Source organism: Salvelinus sp. IW2-2015, unplaced genomic scaffold (assembly GCF_002910315.2).
Source record: "Salvelinus sp. IW2-2015 unplaced genomic scaffold, ASM291031v2 Un_scaffold1552, whole genome shotgun sequence".
Taxonomy (NCBI): Eukaryota; Metazoa; Chordata; class Actinopteri; order Salmoniformes; family Salmonidae; genus Salvelinus; species Salvelinus sp. IW2-2015.
In genome coordinates, this window is record NW_019942983.1 from 121,071 (window position 1) to 128,522 (window position 7,452).

General features: G+C 44.4%; 1 pseudogene; it reads left to right on the forward strand.

Annotated features, from left to right (window-relative positions):
* Positions 1-7,452, forward strand: part of LOC112071235 (late secretory pathway protein AVL9 homolog) — a 50,966-nt pseudogene that overhangs the window by 29,338 nt on the left and 14,176 nt on the right.

The window sequence follows — 7,452 nt, forward strand, 5'->3', positions numbered from 1 at the left end:
TCTAATGTACGTTTGGTGACTGGGGAGTCTTTAAATTTTATGGGCTTTCCTCTGACACCGGCTATGTAGGCTAGAGTCACTTTATTAAGATCTTCTACCTACATGTAAATACTACCTTCAACTAACGCGGTGCCCGCAGCATTGACTTCTGTACGCGGCACACGCCGCTGTATATAGGCCTCCAAATTGACTCTGGTGACCAGTATCCCCCTGTTATATAGCCTTGTCCTTACATTGATTCTTGTTACCATGTAGCTTTCTTTCCTCTGCTTATATAATATCTGTCTCTTTTTGCTTCCATGCTCCTCTTGTGACCTTACTTGATTGTACGTGCATTTATATAGCTTATTCTGTATTCTCATTGTTATTTAAAACTGCACTGTTCGATTAGGGGCTCGTAATATAAAGACTTTTCACTGGTAAGGTCATATAGACCATGTTGTATTCAGCATTTCACTGTAAGTGTCTACTACGAACTGTTTGAGTATTCCAGCATTTCAGTGTAAGTACGTTCTACTACACCTGTTGTCTTCAGCACATTTCACTGTAAAGGTACTACCTACATCATGTTGTATTCAGCATTTCAGCTGTAAGGGTCTACTACACCTTTGTGCTTCTCAGCATTCTTCACTGTAAGGTCTACTACCACCCTGTACTGTACACTTCAGGCATCTTCACGTAGGTCGTTACGTCCTACCTGTTTGTATTCAGCATGTTCACTGTAAGGTCTAGCTACAACCTGTTCAGTATTCACGAGCTATTTCACTGTAGGTCTATACAGCTGTATTGTTTCATCAGGGCAATTACACTGTATGGCGTCTACTACACCCTGTTTTTGTATTGCGAGCATTTCACTAGTAGGAGGACTACTACACCTGTCTGTAATTCAGCATAGTTCATGAAGGTCTACTACAACAGATTTTATTCAAGCATGTTCACATGTATAGGGCTCTAACTACACCCTGTCTGCTTATTTCAGCAGTTCGTATTTTATTATGTTTTAACTCTTGTTTCTATTTTGGCTGTAGAAGGTCTGGGAGACATCGCATGTTGTTATTGCAAGCAATTCACGTGGTAAGGTCTGACTAAACGCAATCTCTGTTGTATTCAGCATTTCATGTAATAGGTCTTTTTACACCTTGTTGTATTCAGATCTAATAATGTATAAAACATTTCACTGTAAGGGTCTGACTTATGCACCTGTGTATTCACATTTCACTGTAAGTGGTCTAACTTACTCATCTGTTGTTATTTCAGCATTTCAAGTAAGGCTGTACTAAACTACACCTGTTTGGTGAGGTGTTCAGCATCTTCACTGTAAGCCGTCTTATTTAACGCTGTTGTAAATCTCAAGCATGTGTCACTGTAAGGTCTACTACACCTGTTGATACTTCAGCATTCTTCACTTGGTAAGGTCTACTACACCTTGGTCTGGTAATTAGAGGGTTCGGATTTTTTCACTGGGTAAGCGGTCTACGTGAACTGTTGTATTCGCCAGCATTTTCACTGGTATGGTCTACTTACACCTGTATGTATTTGGCGCATGGTGACTTCATAAATGTGAATTTGACTTGAATATATAGGGTTGGATTTGTTGCAGGAAGCTTGACCCTTCAGTGATGGTACTGGGCCGTAACGACCACTATCCTCTCTTGTAGCGCCTTGAGGAATCCGATGCCGAAGTCAAAAAGGTTGGTTGCCATGACGGTTGATCGCAACCGTAACAGGATGGCTGCTCGATGGGTGGTAGCTGTATGACACCTAGGTGAGGATCTGGGAACCATGCAAATCTTTTCAGTCTCCTAGACGGGGGAAAATAGGTTTGTCGGTACCCCGTTGCACGCACTGCCATCTTTGTTCATTTTGTTATTCTTAGTTGCATGTGTTTGGACCTAGGCATAGTTTTGTTGGGGGTCGTGGAACTTGAAACTTCATAACCACCATCATTTACAGGCCCCGGTTAATGTTTGAATGGGGGCCTGCTTCGAGTTAGTGATAATACCCGACTTATCATGAGTATACCACAGATCATACTACCTTTGTGCTCTCGGTCACACTAATGAGGAGAAGGAATGTTGTGCTGACAACGAACCTGTACAGAAGTTGACTTCCCATATAAGAGCTGAATACTCGTCGTATATAAGAATAAGATATAGGCAGCGCACCTACTCATGTTGTGTATCGTCACAAACTTGATGAATAGGTGTTGGAGTCAGTGATGTGAGCCACGTAAGTAGTGGGTGAACCGGGAACAATGGAGAGGAGAACTAAAAGTAGTACCACTACCTGAGGAGGGCACCAGTGTTATAGAGAGAATCATACGAGGAACAGATATTGTGTTACCAAAAACATTACTACATATAAACCACCGTGGGTGCGGCCACGTTCAGGGAAGTCCAGGACTCCAGGTTGCAGAGGGAGTAGTGTTAGATCGCAAGGAGTCAGTTAATGCGTGTACGTGGGAGCATGAAGACATTCGTGCAGGCAAACATAGGGCAGTGGATATGGAACACGCGGTGAGAGCTGGATTTTGGTGAATGGAGGACAGGGCGGGACGATAGCTGCTTAACTCCCTATAACCAAAAGATATATGGGCAGCGGCAAGGACATAGACAATACAGCATTTCTCACTAGGTGTTCCTTTTGTCCAGGTGGGAAAGGGCAGTGGTGGAGTGCGATTGAAGGATTCGTCATCTCGTGGATTTGCTTTGTTGGGGCGGTATGTGAATGTGGAGTAGGGTCTAGGGTATCCGGGGAGAATTGTGTGTGCAATGTGCGGCGCCATGAGCAGCCTTTAAAAGCAACTTCATGGCTACCGAACGTGATACGTGCTTTGCAAAGGGCGGTAATCATTTAGGCAGTTTTACTTCGTGTCGCTGTGCTCTTGGGCCACGGAGATTGGTGGTGGTCTGTTTGAAACATGTTGTGGTAATTCGACAGACTCGGTTCAGGGAGAGGGTTGAAATGTCAGTGTAGAACGATGCAGGGTTTGTCCTCGCGATGCTCTTGAGTACAAGTTCCTGTGGTCAATTTCCATGCTGGCCCCATTGGCTTTGTTGAATGTTTGCCAGTTTAAAGGTCCTTGCTCACATGGGCACCTGAGTGAGCACTATCTACACATGATCAACGTGGGGTCGACTGGTTGGGGACATGTGAGGGTCTACTGTGTGGGGCACAGACGTTTGTCGATGATTTAGTTTTCCGTATGAAGCCATAATGACTGAGGTGGTATACTCCTCAATCGCCTATTGCAGTCTGAACACTGCCATCCCAGAAGTCGCTCTGTTGGTCTGTACTTAAATGAGGGGCATTGTACAAAACAAATTTTTCATCACCGATTTTGATGTATCAAAGTCAATAGAACGATGATTATCTGATGCTGTGGCTCAATACCCATTGGTTTTCGCGGGACCATACGAACGGGTTAGAATGTGTTTTCAACATTCTATGTATTTAAGGGAGGAAGCAAATCAGACTCGTGTGGAGAAGAAATCGGTAGTGGGCGTTTTTGTTTTGGCGGAGCACATCGCATGTGGGATCGGGTTTTTGTCAGGCTAATCAAATAGACAAATAGCTTAGGAGCGTTCCAACATACCTAATGTGAGAGATAGTTTGCTTTGTGTCTTACCTTAGCTTAGATGTCCTATGAACTCTGGTAGAATTGGAGGACCTGCACACTAGCTGGTATGAAGATACTGATATTCTGTTCTCCTCTGCTCGTTCGCCTGCTAGCAGAGGCGAGAGACAGGGTGCCATGGCTATGTTTTTCATAGCTCTAGTGTATGTTCTACTACACGCCAGCGAGATTCCAGTGTTGTGTAACAGACTCAAGAGAAAACACTGTCATGCTGTTTAAGAATCTGGTGTAGTTATTTAATGTTGCAACATTTTCTCACAGAGACTAAGAACACTAACACACCCCAGGTGCTGTTTGCAGAAAAGCGTATGTGGGGAACAAATGTTAGGGTGTTTGCAGTACAGGACTTCCTGCAGGACATAGAACATGCTAGTTACTCACACCTTAACAATAAATTAGACCGAGATTGGCATTGTAGTCGAAAGCAATAAGCAGTTCCCTACTTTTCTCTCTCTGGATTTCTCTCCTACTTCAATCATGGAATCCAACTCCTTCGGTCAGTGTGCTTCGCCGGTGCGGACGTGATAGCTCGTGTTGATTAGGTTTTCTGTATCTGCCCATATCTGTGTCTGGGGTTTCTGGTGTTCATGAGTGATGAGTGGCCGTCTCCCGCTATTCTGGTTTCCCGTGGGGTTGAGGCGTCGCTCTATGTTGTCTCTGGTGTTGTGGTCTAGGCTTCCCGCTGGTAGAGCGTTGCTTCCGCCTTTTATGCTTTGAATTGACAGTGGGTAGAGAGACGCGCAGGATGCGCGGAGCGCCCGGCGCGCGCGCCGGACCCGGCGAGCGCAGCGAGCGAGCGACGCCGCCGCGGAGACCGCGGACGACGAGAGCGCCCGACGAGCGAATGAGACGACGGCAGAGCGCACGGCAGGAGAGCAGCGCAGGGAGCGACCAGAAGCGAGAGGGACAAGACCAGACCAGACAGCAGAGAGGAGAGACAGAGACAGACAGCAGAAGACAGAGACGACAGAGACAGAGAGACAGAGCACAGAAGAGACAGAGAGTAAAGCGAGCCAGAGAGACAGACAGAGACAGACAGAGACGACAGAGAGAGACGAGAGAGAGGAGAGAGAAAGAGAGAGAGACTAGAGAGAGAGGAGCAGCCATCGAGACGACTGCACGTAGAGGACGATGAGAGATACAAGACGATGCTGATCCTTGTTAGAGACCTCATCTCACGTACGGCCCAAGCATCAGAGGCAAGCCAGAGAGAGCAAGAAACAACGAGAGAGAGTAGATAAGAGAGAGAGAGGAGATGTAGAGACCAGATCAGAGGAACAAAGAGACAGAGACAGAGACGATTGTAGGCAGTAAAAGATAAGATGATAAACAAAAGGACAAGAGCACTGTCTGATGGGAGATTCTAGAGCAGAGAGACAAGAGAGAACAGAAGAAACTGAGCGATGAGCTTATCAGACAGAGGAGGACAGAAGAGGTCTAAGCATGTGCGTAAAGAGTAAGAGCAACCACAAGATCTAGGCAATGGGCGGATTGATAGGGCGATCGAGAATTAAGAGTAGAGAACCATTGCTAGGCTTGTAAGACAGAGAGAGACCGCGAGGATGCTAAGAGCGCACAGAGATATATCGCGCAGTGATAAGGGGGGTTTAGGGCGTACGGAAAGCTTAGGATAGAAGGATAAGAGAGGTAGAGGCAAAAAGATGCCATGAAGTAACAGTGCTAGAGACAGAGGAGATATTCACAGAGATGACACACATGAACATATTGACAGGCCAGACGACTGAATGATTAGAAACCTATCTCCTTGGAAGAAGAGTAGGAGACGTCGGGGGATTTTAGTTATATAGGAGGAAGGGTCTGAGAAATTTGATCAGACCGAGACGAAAGGAATGAAATACAGAGAGCAGAGAAGGCTAGAGAGAGGAAGAGGGACTGAGCAGGACAGAGAGTAGACGAGACGAGAGAGTAACTAGCACAGAAGACATTGGAGAAGAAGAGAAGGGAAACGAGAGAAGAGACGACACACAGAGGACAGCAGAGAGAGCTGAGAGACATACACCACGACTAGAAAACTAAAGAGTAGAGAAGAAGGAGAAGACAAGCATGGAACCAAAATACACGAGTTCATAGCTGTAGCATCTGGAGATGGTTGTCTGAATTATGGAATTGAAAAACAAAATACTTATAATAATTAAAAACGTAGGGGAGACAGGTGTCTAATACGAGAAGGAAACGGTCTACGAAGAACGCTAACCTCTTCGTGAGGGTCCATAGTGGCTGAAATGGGGGTATAGTGGCTTTTTGAATTAAAAAAAATTATGAGGGTGAGTAAGAGGGGTATAGTAGCGCAGATGAGTGGTAAAGGAAGACAGACACAAACAGAAGGCGAGAAGACCAATAACCCGTGAGACCCCCTAGTGGAGAGGAACAGGACAAGATCGAAGAGATCGCGCTTTCGAACAACATGACAGCAGAAAAATGAATCTATACGTGCCGAAGAGTTGAATCAAGAAGAACCCGAAAGGAAAAAGGAGTATGGGAAAAAGTGATCAGAATTACTACACGAAAAAAAAAGAGGAGGTCGAGAAACAGCAAAAGAAAGAAAGACGACAAAAAGAAAAAGAAAACAAAAGAAGAGCAGAACAAGGCACATAAGAACAATAAGAAACCAGAAATAAAAACAGTACCAAGGAGACAAGGAGGCAGAGGAGAGACAGAGAGAGGAAGACCGGAAGGAGGAGAGGAGGACAACATTTACTTTGTTGTGAAATCTCTGAAAAATAGATTTTCTCTGTGCTAAAAATTCAACATGAATTTATATGACTGATAGAAAGGGAAAGAATTACGTAGATCACAAGTTATGAGTTTGAGCTAATAACGATTGCAAGAAACATGTAGAACATAGATGCTCTTATTATGGTTGTGAGTAGATCATTACACTGATGGGTTAATGAATAGAGATGACTAATGATGACATGACAAAATACCCCCAAAACCAAAACATTATGTTTAACATTTAAACATCCAACCGTACCTTTTCACTCCTTTCTATAAGGTTAGAGGAGAGGAGGGAAGTGTGTTTAGACTCAATAACCTTCTAGTAAGGTAGATGGGAGAGGAGGGAGTGTGGTTTATAATAACATCTCGTAAATCGTGTCGAGGAAAAGGAAGGGAGTGTGGTTTAATCAATACCCTTACTAGTTAAAGGTAGAGGAGAGGAGGGAGTGTGGTAATCTTACTAGAAGGTATTGATTTAACACACTCCCTCCTCTCCTCTACCTTACTAGAAGGTATTGATTTTTGCAGGTCCATCAGTAGTCATCTTCTATTCAACCATCATTGAAATGGATCTACTCAAACTAATAATCTATGTTTCCACATGTTTCTATGAATTCGTTAGTTAGCCAAACTCTGAACTTGATTACTAATCTTTCCTTCTATCAAGTCTATAGATTCATGTCTGATTAGCACAGAGAAAATCATTTGTTTTCAGAGGATTTCACAACAAAAGGCTAAATGTTTGTCTCTCTGTCTCTCTGTCTCTCTCTCTCTGTCTCTCTCTCTGTCTCTCTCTCTGTCTCTCTTGTGCGGAGCTCTGAGTTGCGAGCTCTGAGGTGGCGGAGCCTGAGGTGGCGGAGGGTTTCTATATCTATCTTTAGCGGAGGCTCTGAGGGTGGTAGCTTGTGTTAATTGGTCATCTTTAGTGTTTTAAATGTAAAATGTCTAGTGTTGACTTGACTAAATAACCGCTGTTATTGGTCCTCCTTTGTCGAGTCATCCGTTCAAGGACAGTATCAGTGCGCTCGAGGCCTGAAATTAAGATCTTCCAACCAGTGAGTACTTCCAGTCTAATT